Source organism: Colias philodice, chromosome 11 (genome assembly GCF_061535455.1).
Source record: "Colias philodice isolate Cphi_HAF_F1 chromosome 11, ilColPhil1 Martin Lab GWU primary, whole genome shotgun sequence".
NCBI lineage: Eukaryota > Metazoa > Arthropoda > Insecta > Lepidoptera > Pieridae > Colias > Colias philodice.
In genome coordinates, this window is record NC_143096.1 from 12,843,182 (window position 1) to 12,864,011 (window position 20,830).

The 20,830-nt window shown below is 33.6% G+C and overlaps 2 long non-coding RNA genes across 2 annotated transcripts in view; one reads left to right on the plus strand and one right to left on the minus strand.

Annotated features, from left to right (window-relative positions):
- The window catches only part of LOC149484955 (uncharacterized), a 105,569-nt gene extending 87,405 nt beyond the window's left edge, over positions 1–18,164 (minus strand). Inside the window, exon 1 of the long non-coding RNA XR_016316330.1 lies at positions 17,874–18,164. This is a non-coding gene — a long non-coding RNA (uncharacterized LOC149484955). The remainder of the gene's footprint in view (positions 1–17,873) is intronic.
- On the plus strand, positions 1,772–2,917 carry LOC149484959 (uncharacterized). The gene is made up of 3 exons (XR_016316247.1): positions 1,772–1,989; positions 2,116–2,177; positions 2,252–2,917. It is a non-coding gene; the product is annotated as an uncharacterized LOC149484959 (long non-coding RNA).
- Positions 18,165–20,830: the final 2,666 nt, after the last annotated feature.

The following is a 20,830-nucleotide window of genomic DNA, read 5'->3' on the forward strand; positions in this document are numbered from 1 at the left end:
CCTATTCTACTACCGTTGCCTGTACCTATTTAACATAACGCATTTAAATTAATAACTACCCACAACCAAGTACAACATTTTTATCGTACTAAACATCTGTAAATTCCATTCAATCAATTAATTTTTTCATGTAGAATTCGTACAACATTGTCTAAGGTCATTATTATTGCACTTCCCAAAGAAACAATTCGTCAAGTGACCGTAGGGCAGTTCTGAAATCTCCTGGGCGGGTCCTTATGCTCACTTTTTGCGGCATTATTGAATCTCATGCTCACGGGATTACACTTGTGAAGGGAAATACGAATACTGCCTTAGTTTTTAGTCGACATTCATAAGACAATAATTTTAAATGTGTTTGCTGAAAAAGACAGTTATTGAGAAAATATGCTCTAATCTTCAAAGCATATTCATCTTCATAAATATGCTTTATTTTCTTGTTATTTTGATACTAATACATTAAGGGTACTTCAATGTAAAAAAAAAATAATTCTTTCAAAATAATTTGAATCTGACTGAAAATTTAAGTGTAGATAGGTACCTACCTACTTGTTTTATAACTGCTTTCTAATTCGTAAATTACACCAACTCTAGAATTTATACAAGCCTGATGTTCCATCTTCCATACAGTATTCCAAATTGCCTCCAAAACATTCAACCCGTATTCCAAGCTCGAATAACAACGATCGAACCGTTGTATTGAACTCAAGACTTGTTGACATCTAATAGTCCCCTAACCCTAGACATTCCTACCGGACATTCTTAAGATGTCTCCCGAATTTTTGCAAGACAAATAGCAGCCGGTCAAAATGACGTATTGCTGGTACGTGGTACATCTCCCCCGGTCAATGATTTATGCGAATAAGTTTCGATGGACCCCGTTTTAAGTTGTTTTGTACTGATAAACTTTTTGAGGGCAGGGCAGGGCAGAACATTTATATGGAACAGTTCAGAATATGTAGAATAGCAGTGAAAAGGGATAGGTTAGGTAATTAAAGATTACTGATTAAGTAAACTAAGTTTGAGCCACTACTTTCCAAATGACTGACCGGTTGGTTGGGTTGGTAGTGATCCTGCCTTTCAAGCCAGTGGTCGTAGGTTCCCATGATCGTGCCGTGTGAAAATTGTCCAGAAATATTTAAAATTTTTAATTTTTAATACACTTTGTAAAACACCTTACAGTGTAGGTAGTAGGTACCTAATCGTGATATTTATTCAATAACAACTTATCAGTTACATAACTTAATAATGACAATATAGGTGTACAAACTTTTCTAAAATTAATATCTTTCAAGGTTTTTCTTTTTAACATTTCCTAACCAAACATAACCTTAAATTATAACACTCCAGTTCCTTACATCAATCTGTTCTCATAATGATGCGTTCTAAAGTAAATGATGATGTACAAGAAGCGGTTAAGGTGATGAATTAATTTTTCTAACATTTACGGCCCTTTTTAAACCTTCGTAATTTTTATAATATTAAAGTTGTCGTGATGAAAATTCTTGACAAGAAAGTTCAATAGTAACACAATACGTCTACCGTTTTAGAAACATGATTCCATGATATTTTCTCGATAGAAAAAAAATACAAAGTTCTCATTGTTATTTTTTTTTAATCTCTGGCATCTTCAAAATAACAAACGTAAAGTTACGACTTTTTGGATATTAACTATAAAATATACAACCTATACGTCTACCTTGTTAGAATTTTGAAATATGCGATGGTTTTGAAATAAACAAGAAATACTTGAAATTAGCGCCTGACCAGCCAATATAGCCGGAGCCGCCCTGTACCTTCCTACCCCGATCGCTGCACGAGTCATTCCCGCTACGGCCGTCACACGGGGAACTTGTGTCGCTTGCGCAATCGTAAAAAAGGGTGACAACACGATAAGACAAAATGAGACAAATGGGGACAATAAAGAAAATAAGAAGAAGAAACATAAAGGTTGGAGGAAAAAGAATGCTTACAATTGGAACAAATTAAGAAGTAAGTTGGTTTTATTTTAAATTTGATGATAATTGTATTATAGACGATGTTTGATATGTACCCCTGTTTTAAGTACATAACGAATGTGTAAGATTTTTTCATTTATAGCATAAATAATCTTTTCAGAAATCCGGAATCCAGAAGGAAAATAAACCCACTGATTGTTCACAATGTGAACCCACTCCTTCGTAAGTACCTTTATTCAGTCAAAAATGTATGTTATCAACGCTCTACTGGTTTTATCGCATGATTCCATTTTTAGCAAAAAGCAACAAAGTGCAAAGAAATAAAAAATCATGGTGAACTTAGTGGAAGTATGGTGGACGTAATATGGAATTATGGAACAGGAGCTCGTTGGAGTAGTATTATATTTTAAAAAAATACGAAAAAATTTCAAGAATTTCTTAGTAGGTGGTAGATAAGTATGTTGTATAAAGAATTTGATGTTGATATTTATTTCATTTATACTTACTACACCTGTGCGGGAAATTGCTTAGTACTAAAACCGGTTTATATTCATATTTACATAGTAATGTGAGTTTTTATTTCGAAAAATTTTGTTTAAGTATATTAAATTGAGTTCCTGGGTGATCTGGAAACACAATTGGGCCCGGAGGATGGCGCTGCAGTCACTCCTCCTAATCACATGAACCGATTTGGATGAATATTTGTGTGCACATTTCATTGTTGTGGGATGATTGGTTGATTCGTTTTCACATTAGCTAATATTATGTATTTTTGTTGTTAGAAAGTAAACTTAATTTAATGTTTATAATACATTATTATTGGTATAAATAAGCCAGTGTTCGTCTCACATTGCTGTACCTGCCTACCTATCCTACCAGGGCCTAACTTTGTTCTGGCTATTTTATTTTGATTATTTGTAATGAATAATTACAATTATAATAGAGTGCAAAAAATAAATACATGCGTCAATATATTTTGTGTTTTTTTTAAACAATTTTTTTATTTAAAAAGATATCATTCCGACCGCGGCTTTGCCCGCGTGGAATTAGGTTATATATCGTGAATCCTGTTTTATCCCACAGAAGTGTTCAGTTCGGATAAAAAGTATCCTATGTGTAAATCCAGGCAATTAGCTATATTTTATAAAAATTGGCAATGTAGTCTTGACGTGATTAAGTAACAACTAACAAAAAAATATACAAATTAACATCCAAAGTTTCGCATCAGTTTTACTGTATTAGCGATATCTTCCACTCTTGACTTTGACTGAGAAGAATTAGGGTTTATAACTTCTTTCAGAAATAGTACCTTTCATTTCTGGGCATGATGTAATATCTACGTCAGCATCAAATTCTATCTAAATCAATTCAGTAGTCCGCGTAATTAGGTACCATTTCATTTTTTCAGAGTAACAATATTTTTTGTTATTTTAAAGATTATTTATAACCTGTATTATTTTGTAATAAAGTAAACATTACGAAATAATAATAATAAATAATTATTAATAATGTCTAAGTAGTTGTTAAAAAGAAGATAATTTTGTGTTTATAAGCAAGAAAATAAAACCAATAAATCAACAATTAAATATATGTATAACAATATTATAACTGTATGACGACTCCATACATGTTTGTCCCGAGTCGGCCAGCGGCAGCGCGGCGAGTATGCAAGAATGACTTCGCGCACACCCGCGTTCGCGATAGCGAGCTATTAGACTCCGCCCGCCAAGCAGTGGATTTTTTTTTGTGTATCGTCTTAAACAAACAATGCGGTTAGCCCTGCCGCAAACGACTGCGGTTTCTACATGCGTCGGGACCCTTAGCTCCAATGTTACATGTACTTGGGTAATTCATTTTAAAATGGTTGTTACCATTTAAGAAAGCTCATTTATGTTATCTACCTAGAAAAATTTATATAAACCTGAAATAAAAATTGTATTATAAGTATTAAAAGGGCAGTTTTCGATTTAAATTAAAAACTTTAAGCTAAATTGGCTAATGTTTACAATTATACTTCTACTAGCTGCGCCCCGCAGTTTTACCCGCAATGCTCGGCTTCTATTGGTCTTAGCGTGATGACATATATTATCCTATTGCCATCCTCGATTAATGGGCTATTTATGAGTGAAATAATCTTTTAAATTAGACTCGTGGTTACTGTGATTAGCGCGTTCAAGCAAACAAACAAACTGTACAGTTTTATAATATCAGTATAGATTATAGTATACCAGTAAGTAAGATAATAAATATTCTACGTATAAAGATGAATAATGTATCTCAAATACCTGACGCACCACTCGTAAGCTAAAGATGTCAATCAAAGTCGGGTTTAGTCGGACATAACTCGAATTTACCGGGCAATGCCAATTTAGACTGGCCAAGGGTCAGTTGTATAATGACATGCGGGATTTAAGAATACAGGGATAAGACGATTTGTGTGACATTCTTAACAATGGTTCTAGTTGTTTAAAAGAGGGTTTAAAATGTGAGACCTTTTTTGAAGCAATTGGGAAGGGAAAAGTTCGAAATGTATTTTAAGTTTTTAAGAAAGGATTTAATGATTTCATTATTATTTGGGCAAATAACTGTGATAATAACAGAGTAAAAACATTTTTTGTACAATTTTCACGAATTTAGTAGTTTTGCATGCTTTAAAATATTAAATGTGACGCGTGCGTAAAATCTTGGAAAGTACAGATAATAAAATATAACAAAAGAGGAGTTTTATGGATATAGGTATCACAATACCAATAAAGGCAAGTAATTAAAAAGACATGCAACTGAAGTGCATAATATCACAAAATTTGCGAAATTGTGGGACCTCCAACGACGATCTAATTAATTTTTATTAGGGTCATAAATATGGGTAGTTTTCTTAATTCATGTCATTAATTAAAATACTTGAAAATTATATTCTGCTTGAAATCATTATCTTTTTCATTTAAACCGTTTCCCTTATTTCAATAAATTTAGGTACCTATGTATAAGTGTATAGTGATGAATATCAGATATATTTCTGCTAGATCTCAAAAACATATCAGCTAGGTTCACGCGAGCAAACCCACAGATTAAACTACAATAAATGATCAATATAGTTAATCGTTGAAATTCCAAAATTGTTTTGCAAATTTTATTCAACTAATAAGATTAAACAAATACACAAAAACATGCATAACTAAATTGTCCAAAAGCATTAAAACACAATAATACAGGTAATTGAGAAAACGATTAACGCTACATAATAAAATATCATGCGAAGGCTTGCGTGTACAAAACAGGTGAAATGTAATGTGCGTAAAAACCAAAAGTGTGAAGCAAAGCCGGGGGCTGATGATAGTCATCTTTCACCGTCATTTTGTAACAATCGATGATGACAGATACGAAGAAATAATTGGCTTTCGGAACTGAAATTTAAAGTAAAAAATGTACGGAACCAATAAAACAATTATACGGCCATTTGTGTCCTTTTGTGTAAGATATATGATTATCTTCGTGTATGAAGCAATTTCATGCAATACTTTTAAAAATTACCTTTATATTTACAATGGTTTTTGGTGTGTTATCAACTAATAATATTATAATTTTAATTTCTGTGAAAGTGTTTTTATAATAATATCTGAAATTCTTGTAAAAGTCTTGAAGCTAATCTTTCTCTAGTTCTTATGGATATTCTATTTTAAAAGAGTATTGTATTAATATTCATTATTACCTTATCTATATACTATAATGCTTTAATAATATTATAAAGCTGAAGAGTTTGTTTGTTTGTTTGTTTGAACGCACTAATCTCAGGAACTACTGGTCTGATTTAAAAAATTCTTTCAGTGTTAGATAGTCCATTTATTGAGGAAGGCTATAGGCTATATTTGTACCACGAGCAAAGCTGGGGCGGACTGCTAGTTATAAATATATTAATAATAATATCCTATACATCATCCGTTCATAATCGAAAGCTTTCCAGTAAACTTATCCAAAAAGTAGGTATAAATACTATTATATTTTCTCAAAGTTTGAAACAGTCGTACATGGAAAAGTTTCACATGTCTAGCGTGTACTCATTTACATAAACAGCACACAAATGTAAAATTGTGGTCGAGCCAAGAGCTTTTCGACGTTCAAGTGTTTCATTGAAAAATGTTTTGAAATACTATCTACTATCTATGAAGTATTATCACCAAATATTTATAAATAATTATATGTATTATGTAAAAAATTTGATTTTTATTATAGCTGTGTGCTCTATAATGTTTCTGATTTCGAAAATCTATACTAATATTATAAAGCTGAAGAGCTTGTTTGTTTGAACACGCAAATCTCAGGAACTACTTTTTTGATTTGAAAAATTCTTTGGTTATGGATAGCCCATTTATCGAGGAAGGCTATAGGCATAATATATTATCATCACGCTAAGACCAACAGAAGCGGAGCACTGCGAGTAAAACCGCGGGGCACAGCTAGTAAGTAATAAATGGATTCGTAAATTACAAAATAATGACACTTAACTAAAAAGATTATTTAAAAGTGTTTATAATCAATGAACTTTCTATAACCAATATAATCTCAATCTTCAATACTCAATTTAAATCTCACACGAGATAAAACTCCACAGTTTCAACCCTCTCTTTTACGACGCAATAAACACCAGAAAATGCCTTATACAGTAGTAAATTTGTTGATAAGGAGCTTGGGGTCATCTGATAACGGGGTGGTGTCGGACCCCACGGGTCACATGTCACGAGAGTCTCTTTAAGAGGCATTTTTCTTCCCAACTTTGGAATGGGACTATGGGATAGGGTATCAAATGTCGAATAGTGGTGAATGTTTGAGATTATAAGTTTTGTATGTGATTTGATATATGATTTGTTTAAAGTTTTATGTGTATTTAGACGAACATTATTATCTAAATTAATATAGATTCATTTATTGAAAACTTGTATTGATTCATTATAAATTTACTTTAACTTCTGCCTTGTGCAATGTTTTTTTTTTAATTCGTGACAAATCAATCCCTCTTTTTTTCTTTTCAATCTTTCATTTTTTCTTTTGGTATTAAGAGCAACAATTTAAGGTTATATTTGTTCGAAATGGAAATAAAACAAGTCACAAACAGTCATTGTTATTACGGTCATATTCAACTTTTAACATCCACTTAATTTTGTATGCAGATTATATCTCAGTAATCGTATGTCTACATAAACATCAAGTTGGATTTATGAACGAATCCAGTTATATTATCTTGTTTTATTAATGAAGAATGATTCGTCATTTTTTAAAGAAATTGCTCGTAAAATGAAAGTGAATTTGTTAACAAATGAAGCTTTACAATGTTATAGTAACTGTGCTTTTGAAATATACACATTGCTATTATGTTTTGTAAGTATAATATGTGCACAGAAAATATATACAAAATCTTTTAATTTATTGATTTATTGACTATCTGCGAATATATTTGAACGTTAATCAAAAATATCAGTACCTACCTAAAATTTAAAGCATTTAGATTTTTTTTAATCTATCCATAACTAATTAATAAACGTTTCTTCAAGCTGTATATTTTTTTTCTTCCTTCCACCAGCATCCGAGCCACGGACCGAACCAAAGCGTTTAACTACTGCACCAAACAGATAATTAATGTAAAAATAAATGTACCTACCACTTAAACAATTTCCTCAACTTTTGGCTAACCATATTTCTATCCCGTTTTCCGGCGGTTTATCGCTGCATCGCCAAGGTATTTCGACGAATAACGACGGACATAAATTGTCGAGATTTGTACTTAGATAGAGGGAAATTTTATCAACTTACATTTTGTCAAAACGTCGCATAAGACGTTATTTATTGGAGATGTGCTGTTCACTTTTTTTGGTTGTTTTGCGTGTTTATTGATGATGAGTTTTTTGTTTATATTTTGACGGTCTTACTAATAAAATGTTACCCATTCGCTTTGCAGTGGATTAGTTATTGCAATAACTTGTCTTGTTTTTATGATTGACGTTTCATATGAGCGAGAGCAAGACAAAGCTATAGTAGAAAATGGTAAAAATTTATCCATTGCTTAACTTTTTATTAGTAAGGCTGTAAGGATGTAGAGCACTATGATTTAAATTGAAGAAAAGAAAGAAGACGCTCATTTCATTGCCAATATGTGTAACGTGTATTGACTCATTTTGTACCAAATTATTAGTTTCTCAAACGGTCGTTTGATAAAATGCTAATTTACTTTTAATTGTTGTTTGAATTATTAACACGTTGTGCAATAGCTAGTGAAGTTTATTTAAAGTGCTTTGCCACATGTCTTTGTCAAGAGATAAATGCATGAGTTTAAGCATTTATCATCATTTAATTCCTTATTCACTTGATACATAATTATACATATATAGGTACTACTTATATATAAAATTCCTCCGGACCGCCTCCTTGGTACAGTGGTTGACGCGTGAGCGTAGAACCGAGGGTCCTGGGTTCGATTCCCGGTGGAGACGAAGAAAAAAAAATGTCTCGGTCTGGTAGGACACAGAAGGCTGATCACCTACTTGTCCCTAAAGAAAATCGATCAGTGAAACAGATGTATGCATAATGCATCTGCCCCTTACCCCACTACGGGGATACGGGACTTCACTTTATATATAAAATTGATTAATAGACCTACATTCTTTAAGAATTTACAATAACACACCTATCTGACTTCTAATGATATTAACTCGCATATTGAATATTTTTCTGGAAACTTCCCTTTAAATTCTGTACCTACACCCAACGCGTACCTACGAACTTACCAAACTTTGCTAACATTTCTCGACCTCCAAATTATCTATCACTGATCAACCAACGACTTAATAATTTGCCTTTACGCAATTGTAGTCCTATAGTTGTCCATTACACGCTTTCGTCATAGTTATTACGTAATTAAGTCCATCTGTCCGTCACCCCAACCACCCCTATCTTATCGAATAAGATCTCAACGTATAGAACCAATTCTTGAGACAAGCGTAGCTGTATACAACGATATTTAGCTTAATAAAATTTACAGGTAGGGTGTGTACACTCTCCCAAGGGATTTAAGACTCTAGTTTAAAGATATAGGGTTGTTTTTCCGTTGTGTGGTGGATGAATAATTGATATAGTATCCGAACGTTACGCAAGGTGTCTGCAAGGTGCGCGGAGACCGTTGCGGCCTGTAATGACACCGTGACAACTGATTAGTGGCCACGCATCTGGACACTTTCTTTATTAACTCGTATTTGTTGCCTATTAGCCTGTCTATATGAATTGAAAACGAGTGACGAAATCACTGGATTAGTCAGGTGATTAGCTTATTTGTCGTAGTACAGTTTTGTAACGATTCCAAACAATGAGGCTATTGCACGCCTCATAAGCGAAGCGTTGAGGTGGGTACTACTGTCACTTCGCGCAAAACATCTGATTTTTCAAACTTAAAATGTCTTTATGTATCATACATTGCACTTGTAAGATAATTTCTTATAATATTATTGATTGCATTTCATGCTTTTCGCGCTGACTTCGTTTTTGATCCCCATTGAAATATGTATTTGGAACAAAAATTGATTTATGAAATTCCAATGTAATTTTTAACCTTTTTCTACTGTTGACAGAAATCTGTGAAATACCTAGTTTTTTACCTACCTATTAAAAATCTCTTGAAAATATTGTTGTTTATTATAGGACTACTCATATTGGTTGTATCGGTGAGCCGGTCAAATTTCTTACAACTTTTGTTTCAAGCTCATATTAATCTTCTGTAGATGTATTAATTTTTCAAGCTCATATTAATCTTTTGTATATGTTTATTTCAGCTTTATTATTTTGGCCATGTTACCTAAAATAGCAACAAAATAAGTGAAATTAAGCGTGTTATTGGTTAGCAAATAACTCGTTCACGCATTTACGCACTTCCAGTATTCTCTCTATTGCGAAATAACTGCATTCGTTTGTTGGTTTACCCACTGTGCAAGGCGATATCGTAAGTTTTTTTAATTATTATGCGTAATAAATGTTTTTGTATAGAGCTATAAGAATTCGGTTGTTTCAAATCAAATCAAATATTGCACGCCTCATAAGCGAAGCGTTGAGGTGGGTACTACTGTCATTTCGCGCAAAACATCTGATTTTTCAAACTTAAAATGTCTTTATGTATCATACATTGCACTTGTAAGATAATACATACACACACATATTAAGAAAAAACACTATTTTTAACGTTCATGATATTTTTGATGTCATTTTTGTTATTTAAACTAGTTAAAAAACAGTTTAAAAAAGTTCTGTCTTGGACGTCCGTGTGTCTGTATGTGCGGATCCTTTTTCTTGTTAACACGATAGCGACCGAAATACTTTACTAATCGAGTCTTTTTTTTTCTCTTACGCTTGAGTATGCTCAGGAATAGAACCCTTTCATTTTTCAGGGTCTGATTCGATGTGGTTTAATTGTTATTAAATAAACAAAAATAATAATTAATAAATATTTATTAAAAAAAAATTATGAGGCGTGCACTTTTGGATTTTCCAAATTATTTATTTTTTCGTACTGATGTAAGTAATCAATCTCAAGCCAATATCTTTTTAAAAACTCCTTAAAATATTTGAATTGTTTTTTTATAAAAGCAGAAGTAAGTATTATTAAGAATTAGTTAAATCCGTGTTATTCGAGTATTTGTCGGCACGGTAAGCTATGAAAATTAATGTAGAGCAAGCTTTATAAAAAGTGAAAAAAATAATAGTGGAAGTTATATTTCAAATGAAACTAACACAATTTTACAAATCAGTAAAGACTTAGTAAAAGCAGATATCGAAACAAGTAGTGGTTAAACCTCATGAATAACACGCAGAATTATTGGTAAAATGCAATGTAAACCCGCGCTATTCATGTGCAAAATAAAAAAGCATTGCTTCAATAAAAGTATTGTTGAGCAAATGATATTTCATAAAATCATAATCAAAAATATGATATTATAATAATATGTAAGTATGTGTCTAAAGATACCTACAGAACTGATGACTATTTTTCAAACAAAGTAGAATAAAAATCATATATATAAAAAAAATGTTGTGTGGTTTTATGAAACCACGGTAAAAGTGAAACTGTTCGAACGGTTCCGAACACTGCTTTGTGTAGCGCAGGTCGCGTGGCGATACACGCGACATGCGCTACACAGACCAAAAAGTTTGAGACGATGTAATAAAAGTTTCACTTTAAAACCGTTTATACAAGAAAGATGATTATATTACTACAGAGATTCTACATGACAAAGAAACAATAAGAAAACACACAATCAAATGGAAATGTATTTCATGTCACGCCAATTAAATTTACATCGTGAAGCGATTAGTTACAAGATTATCATTTCATTTCAATTAAGCATTAATACACGCACTTCATAATTTTAGCATTAAGTTCTTAAATAATGATATTCATCATCCCACTACAAATATTATAAATGCAAAAGTTTATCAGGATGTATGTTTGTTTCTCTTTCACGCAAAAAGTACTGAACGGTTTTTGATGATACTCGTTAGTGAAATAACTTATGTAACAGATAAGCTATATTTAAATACTTACTTGCTTTTGCCGTGTTCGTCCGCGGGTAAAACCGCGCGCTGCAGCTAGTATATTAAATATAGGAGACTACTTCAGTATACTAGAGTAGTGGTGACGGAAATAATTGGCCATGTGCATAAAAAATAAATTAATTTTTCAATTCACTAACGCATTATCTTCTCACCTTAGTTTATTTGCTTACTGTCTAAGCAGTGGAAACAAATACGGGTTGATTATGATATGTCTACATTGAAACTTGTCAAACTAATTCATAATAGATATTTTATGATTGCGTAGTTATAATAATACTAGCGGTCCGCCCCGGCTTCGCCCGTGGTACATATTTACGTTTTCTCTTCATAAGAACCATCCTCGTACTTCAAGGAATATAATAAAAAAAGAATTATCGAAATTGGTTCAGCCGTTCTCGAGTTATGCGCTTACCAACACATTTTGCGATTCATTTTTATATATAAGAAGATTAACATAGACTAGTCACTAGAGGTATCGAATGCAATGCCTATATTTGTCATGCGTAGCATCCAGTGTATCGTCCTCTTTATACTCAGGGTGCTATTAACTATCAATAACTTATGTGTAATAAATAAAAGTACCCTCATAATAAACATGTAACTTTAAACAAAAAGCCGCTTAATGCGTATAAAAATTTATTGGCATCGCGAACAATTCCAAAACTTTTTTACCAATAATTTGTTGTCTTACGATAAAAAACCTAAAGGTGCATTTGGATATAAAAACGATTCGGTAGCCAGGTCTTGTCGTGCGCAAAATATTAATAACGTCGAAATTAAATGAGTTTTTGCGTAAGTACAAGAATTGGGAATTTTATGTGACAAGCAATTTACTGTTGCTGTAGCGTGTACGTGCAATTGTATGCAGGTGTTTATTATTTGGTATCGTTGTTTAAAATCTCTGTAAAATTTAACTATCTACGCTTATTTATTTTAATTTTGTGAGACTAGAAGTCTGGTAAACTAGCTTCTATTTATTTAGGGCCGATTTTTCAATCCTTGGATAAAACTTATTCGTCGAATAATGTATAAAACTACCATTTTAAAAACGTATTCTAATTGCCCGTATTTGACAGTTTACGTGACATTTTAATATTATCGTGTAATACTTTATTGAAAGAAAGAAAGAAAGAAAATACATTTATTTGTACCGATGCACATTAATTCATAAAAAATAAATAAAATTAACTTATAACTAGTTACAACGGCACAAAATGGATAATATCCACTCAGTGGTTTGAGAATCTAAGGACATATAAGACACGTAGATTCTCCACTGATTTTCAGTGGACACCACATTGACAACCTGACAGTGGCAGTATTATGAAAAAATAAAAATAAAAGTAATTATGTATATAATATATAAGAATATAATATAGTAGATAGGAAACATATATATATTATAAAGAATTATTACTTACATAACAGACAATAATACATTCTACAAGAAGATACAATACTAATACGCGATACATCATAATTATAATTAATAAAAAACAACTACAAATAGAATTATCACCAGAGCCGTACCGAGTCACGTGTTTGGAGCCCCGACCTCAGAACCTTTTTGTAAGCAGAGCAAATGGGACTTCAGTTTGTTTTTGAAGCCCAATTTTATTGGACGGATAAGTTTTATCCAAGCATCGAAAAATCGGCCCTTAGTAATGCAACAATACTTACACCTTTGAAAAACTAATAATGTACACCGATCTTGGAAAGGTATACAACTCCTCTGGCGCTGAAACCCCAAAGTGGGTCTTGGCCTCTGAGACGAGAACTCTCCATCTTCCCCGGTCCTGAGCGGTCTCTTGCCAATTATTATTATTGGCACGTAGCACGCGCAGATTGGAAAGGTATGGGTACTCTTAAAAACGTTTAAACAAAATCCATTGTTGAAATAGAGTGCATTAAATAAAGCCACCACCCAAATATTATAAAAACAAACATTAATAAGTTCTTGATATTCGAAAACATGATTCCAAACAAGAATAACCTCTACCAGTCATTTTGCACCACCAATTAAAAATACCAAAAAACTCCACACCATGTTTTTCCTAACAAACGAACAATACATACGCCCTCAACATGCCTGTCCGTGACATTTATTAACGGCCCAAAGGGTTCCTCAAGAATTCCTCACTATTTTTTACATCTACAAGGGTGACTGACTGTACTTTTGTTGTATTTCTATAAACAATTGGTAAAAACACGTAAATTACAATGATTACAAAGCTTGTTAGTAACTTGGTATGCCTAATTCAATTAAGATAGCAAAACAACCATAATTTCTGATAGGAATTGAAAAACAACCATAACTCCTACGGTAAATGTTGTTTACATGTAATAGTTCCGAATAGATAGGTATTAAAAACATTGGAAACGAAAGAGCAATAAGCGACCGGATTTTCGAATTCGGATGCTACATTATATTTTGTAGAGACTGTAAGAGCTCTATCTATATTTTACTATCGTATTACCTATATTACAGGCTTTTTTAAAGTATTCGGTATCACGCATTTCTAAAAATAGGTAGATTTGACTACCTAAAGTTTCAATTAAAACCTCAGTCTGGATTGTCTCTTCCTTAGAAAACGACCATCCATACATGCGAAATTATCTTTCTCATATTATCCTATGACTATATAAATTATATTATAACAAGGAATTTTACTTTACTCAGCGCAGTATTGTATAATTAAAACGATTGTTCACCATAATGAACTTTTAAATAGATTAAACTCCAACTTTATCGCTATAAAGTAATATTGCAAGTGAAAAGCAAATCAAAAAGCTATCCAACAAGCTAAAACAACTATCAAAGGGTCGCGCAGTTTCCGTGAACCGTCATTTATTCTAGCCGCGGTATAATAGTTTCAAATTGTTTTTAATATTGTATTATTAATAATGTAATGAAATTATGTTTAAAAAATACCTGTATTGTGTTTTGTTGAACGAATTCATAACATAATGGTGATAAAATATTGGAAAATATAATTTACTCAGTAAAAAAATTTGCAAATTTCCAGAGCCGTTAAGAAAAGTGGAGGAACATAAATTTTTGGTGTATTAACTGCAATACAAAATTGAAGATTTATTGGAACTTTTACCATTAGAAATACAATATTCGAACTCAATCCGTTAAGATTGGTAGTCACATCAGCACTGAAGAATCTTTGGAATTTGGCTTACCCCAAGGTAGTTTACTATCTCCACTCCTCTTTCAAATATATGTTAACGAACTTTGCCAACTTGCTTATCCTTCTACACGTATCATAGCATATGCTGATGATACTGTCCTTTTGGTGAGTGGCCGTGACTGGGATGAGGCAAAGAAAGGAGCGGAAGGTGCTTTAAGTGTTGTTCAAAATTGGCTTTCTTCAAACTTCCTGAGTCTAAATGTTCAAAAATCTAAATTTATTACCTTTGCCAGTAAAATATCTGCCATTCCACCTGAACCCTCTTTCAAAATTTTAGCCCACTCGTGCGATAGAGTAAATACCTGCAATTGTCTATCTATAGATAGGGCCGACACAGTTAAATATCTCGGAGTCTGGATAGACTCTTGCCTTTCCTGGAAACAGCACCTTAACGCTATCTCTTCACGAATAAGGAAGTTAATCTTTGTTTTTAAAAAATTACGAATCCCTGCTAATAAAGACGTTCTTAAAATAGTGTACACCGCATTATGCGAATCTATTATTGGTTACTGCATCACCGCTTGGGGAGGTGCTCCGAAAAACAATATTCTACAAGCCGAACGAGCTCAAAGAGCAGTGATTAAAACTCTTCTCAACAAACCCTTCAGATATCCAACGAAACAAGTATACACTGATTTTAAGGTACTTACTGTGCGCAAAATGTATATACTCCGGGCAATGATGAAGAAGCATAAAAGCCTTCCCGCAACTAAAAGTAAACTCTCAGATAAGAGGCGACCCCCGCCGATATGTCCAGTCATATATACAAATACTAAGCTTGCAAAAAGACATTACGACTACCTAAGTGCACATCTATATAATAAATTACATAAGACACTTAATATACACAACATGAACACATTACAATGTAAGTCCAACCTAACTAATTACCTTCTAGAGCTTAATTATGATGAATGTGAACACTTGTTAGATCACTATATTATTTAATCCAAACTACAAACTAGAAAACACACACACACACACACTACACACACTCTCTTACACACACACGCACTCCCACACACACACACTCAATACGTATATCCTTTCTTTTAAATTCTTTTAGATTTTTAGTTAAATTTCTCTCATATATTTTTTTTTTTTATGTAAAGAGTTTATTCTTTAAAGTCATTAAATTTTCGGCTAAAGTGATACTTGCATAGTATAGAATTGTTATAATATTCAGGTATATATCTTGTATCAACGGACGGATAAATGTCTCCTGTAACACAGGACATTTCCTAGCATAGGAGACATTGTTCAAATATTGCAATTAATTGTACCTACAGCTACGGTTTATGTTTTACTTATATGTAAGTTATCCTATAATTGCATGTACATGTATATTCTTTGTTGTCAAATAAAGAATTTATTATTATTATGTTTCTCTGTTCCATAATACTCGGGTACCACCAGAAGGACGGTACCCGGATCTTTGGAAGGCTTACGTGGGGACACGGATCCAACACGCAGAGGCCCTTTCGAGAATTTTAATGTGTTGTGGGACACCAGCCGCAGCCTGCCCATGACTGCACTATAGAGATACAGCCCTAGGCAGTCCGCGGCCGATGTAGGACTATTGCAAGATAAGGGAATAAAATAAACTGGGCTATGGAATGGGATGTTAATGGACCGGAATTAAGGACTATGGAAGACTATGGCACCTGCCTTTCTACTAAGATATAGCAAAAAATTGTTGGCAGGTGGTGACTCGCCCTCTCACTGTATGGGCCCCCGAAATAAGTCGCTGCAATAGTGCGACAAGGGGGCAACATATTGTGAGCAGCTAAGGGTGGAGAGGCGTCCCTGGACTTTAAACTACGATCACGCGCTCCCTGAGGGTCCAGCATCACGTGCCCACTCGCCACTTACGCTTCGCATCCACCCTTCGAGCTAAAAGCTCTCGCGACTCCACTCTGGCCGGCCGGTTAAGGCAAGTCAGAGGTGGGGGTCCTGTCCTCGTCAGGCTTCACTCCGACCGGCCGGTGAAGGCGAGCCGGAGATGAAGACAGGGGCCTCCCCCGGGAGCACTCGGTTCCCGCGGGGTCGCTACTCCCCGACACCCCGCCACAAGGTGTCCTGCGGGTTGACTGATTGCACGGGTGGAATATCTATTGTCACGTAGACAATAGATATTCCAACCGTGGGCGATGGGGTCGTCACATCCCTACACCCTTATTATTATTATTATTAATCTTCTGGTCACCAAATGCGTCACATACAATAAATACTTATAAATTATTTATAAATATCAAATTATGGCCACCATCAATTCACGATATTGTCTTGTCGGAAAACGATAGAAAAATGCATTATTAAGCCCCATAACCATTCCAATATATACAGTAAACAGCACCCTTTGAGCCGGTGTAAATTACGCGAAAGATCGCTAGCTTACCCCTTATTGTCCACCTTCGGCCACTTTGGGGTGACTTAAATCCGAAATTGGGTATTTCGAAATTCGCATGTGTCATTTATCATGACCCCCTCGAACGAAAAAATGCGCCTAACCCTATTTAAAAAACTACACCCTCTATAATCCGACGCTGGTACGCGCTAACAGTATTAAATTTTTCTAGTAGTAGCGTTTTTGTCACACATGCAACAGCATGCAGAATCGCATACGGTTTAATACATTGCTGGTTCAGTATCAACGCTTTGTTGGCACCCAATAATAATGCTGTTGGGGCCCGCAATGTATTTTGCGATAAAGTTAATAATCATCGCGTCGAACATCTGTAAAATTTTGGTTTAATACAATGGCGTCGGCGGCAAATAAATATTGGATGAATAGAACGGAGATAATCCTTATTAAGCGAAATCGAATATTAAATAGACCCGCGATGGAACAAAGAGTGATCACTTAATGAAAAATATTTTGTTGTCAGATTATTTAAAAACAATGGTGATGCTAATATAACTTTGGATTGTGATTCATCTGCGAAATGCAATAAATAAAACAAGATATCTTTGTCTGAAGAATTAAATATTTGTGCTAAAATGGAATGTTCTATTCGTTATTATTTGTTCTTTATGTCTGTCTAATTTAAAATAGGTCAGTAAAACAACCTATTACATTGTTGTAGGGTTATTTGCCAAGAAAAGCTGTGTAGAGTATTGAATTCGTACATACCTCTTTAAGATAGAAGAGCGAATCCATCGCGTCTCTCTTGCTATCACAACAATATATTTTACCCACAGCCAGATAAATTACAGCATTCACAATCAATGCCCTTTCAATTCATTTATCCATCACCCGATGTAAAGGCAACACCTCGAAATAATAGACGAAATTAAGATCGTCACGTGTCATATTAAAAGGAGCGCTCCACAAAGAATTTGAAGCACAATTTTGCGGTTAAAATTTTCAATATTTTGGTTGGCGCGTCGGTACCGCACGTGCCGCCGCGTGCCGCGTGTTAGACCCCTGCAGTTTTATTTTTTATTATTTTCATAATTCACGTTTCATAACAACTGAGGAGGCGTTTCGCACGGTTAGCTCATGAAACCACTTCTGAGGTAGTCGTGGTAGCTGCGAGCGGTTGGATCGCGACGTTTCTTTTATTTAGGACGCACGTCATGTTACATCTTTTTCTTCTAAAATATGTTGAAGTATAACTTCTTTAGACGGATTGAGAGCAAAATGTCAAGTCACGTCATGGCGATACCGTCACGTCATGGAGTAAGGTGACGAATTTGGTATCTTTGTATCGTGCCAAAGAAGTTTGCAATGTTTGTCAGCACACACGCTTGTTTTTTTATTATATGTTGCTGTGTGTGTGTTTGTGAAAAGAAATGTTTCTTTTTTTCGTTTTTGTTTCTTTTGGACAAAGCTGTTTATACTTTTACAATTTTCCACATATTGAGTTTGTGATTTAATCATAATTTATAGTGAAGTTTGGTAATTTATTATCGTTTTGTTTAATGGCCACATAAATTGATAAAAATTTACATTAACACGCTGATAGACTAGATTTGGATAACATCTCTATGTTTATTTTTTTTTAAAGATAAAATCAAATTTAACCATTAAATGAAACCTTGACACTATTATATATTATTAGTGACGCTTTCTAATAGCTATTGGGATATTAGATATGTAAATCAATAAGGGTTACTACACCTTTGAGTAACATTGTTTCGTATATAAGCAGCTTAATATTTCAGCATACCGCAAGGAACACTCACGGGCCCGTTTTTATTTATGTTACATTGCAGTGCTCGTTTTGTGATCCACTTTATCAAACGCTTTACTGAGATCGCCGTGGGGTTGAAATGACTTCAATATAATTTTGCTAGTGCTCTTATGACGTTGTTACGGCTTATTGTGTTTTTTTGCAGGATTAGCTAAACGTTGGGGGCTATATAAAAAGATTGACAAAGTTCGTGTGCGTTTTGTTATGATATATAAACTACGAGAGAGCTTTTCGCTTTCATCTAAAGTATCGGTCGAAGTAAATAAAATAAAGGAAGTAGATGTTACATTGTTTACATTGTTATTCTAGATCTGATATGTAATATTGTGATTTAAGACCCTGTTTCTTGATTTCATTTAATATCATGCAATGTGTAAAAGGTATTGCATCATGCTATATACCTATTTATTGTTTTTCTATCAGTTAAGCCGTGTCAAATAAACAAACAATTAATAATTAGTATATTCACGCAAGTTTAATCTTTGACCCCAACACGTTTTTGAGTTTTTATTGATGACGCTACAGACCGCGGTTAACCTTCACTTTAAAGTGATTAATAAACCGCATTGAAACAACATAACTATTGTCACCATTTTCCTACAAATTATTACGCTTAAATACAACCTCATCTTTCACAAAAACACGCAATAACATTACTTCTTCAATTTAGCAAACATCTTCGATGCAAAAATTAAAGTGTTCGAATTCGACACGGAAGCGGATTCCTTTAATTTTATTTCTCTGTACAAATTAATTTGCGGATAAATTTTCCTTTATGGACGTTTCTATTTGCGTGGGGTGGGCTCAGGGGTAAGTTTAGTTTTTTATCGGATGTATTTAAAGTCGTGGGGCGCTCGTACGACTTTAATACTTCCGTCTTACGTGACGTCATTTTATATTAAACGTCTGAATCCATGTTCGATGCTTTTGGAACGTTTTAAGTGATTAGGTACGTTTACAAGTCACTAAAGAGCATTATTTATGTCTAGACTTGAATACTTGTAAATCATATTATTTATAATGTAGATAAATAAATAGTTTATTTCCTCAAAAAAAAAACTTATAACTACATTAATAAAAGTACAAGTAAACATAACCAAGAGGACTGGTGTCTGCGATAGGCCGTAGCCTGTAGTGCAGATCGCCAAGCAGATAATACCTTTTAATTACTTAAGATGTAGATAACTTTGTTTTCAAAATAATAGCAATTGAAAATCCAAAGCATAAACGCAAATCTCTGCACCCGCAAATAGAATTAGTACAAAAAATTGAACTGAAATGAAAACGGACGGAAAACAAAACGTTAGCTTGTAACAAAAACTCCACCCCACAGTATCGAGGCTCACGTAAAATGTAATGGGAAATTACTCTAAAATAAAAAAAGTCTCCCTCAAGCGAACCCTACTGTTACGGCAATTTGGAGACTCCCCAGATACAAACTAAAAATTGTACTTAGAAGTAAGACTCAATATGCACACGTTTCCCTGTAATGTACAGGGCAATAAAAGTTGAACGTTTTTAATTGAAGAAGTTCTGGTGGATATTGATGGTGTTGTGTTTTCTATTAGGGACTATAGACTTGAAGCCAGCTTTACATATTATAATATGTTTGAATGATTATGATTATGTGTAATATGTATATATAGTATTGTATGATTTGCCTTTTATAGAGGTAACGAAGACGTACCTATATCAAATTAAATCGTTACATAATTTATTTCGCAGTGTGTTTTAGAATATTCAAAGTAAAACAGCTGTTGAAAACATTTATGTTACTATCAATATTTATCATTTAAACTAATGTGGACACACCCATATTAGCAAATAAATAAATATAAACTAAGCCATTATATTCACCAATATCTTTTAAATTTGATTTATTTGACAAACATAA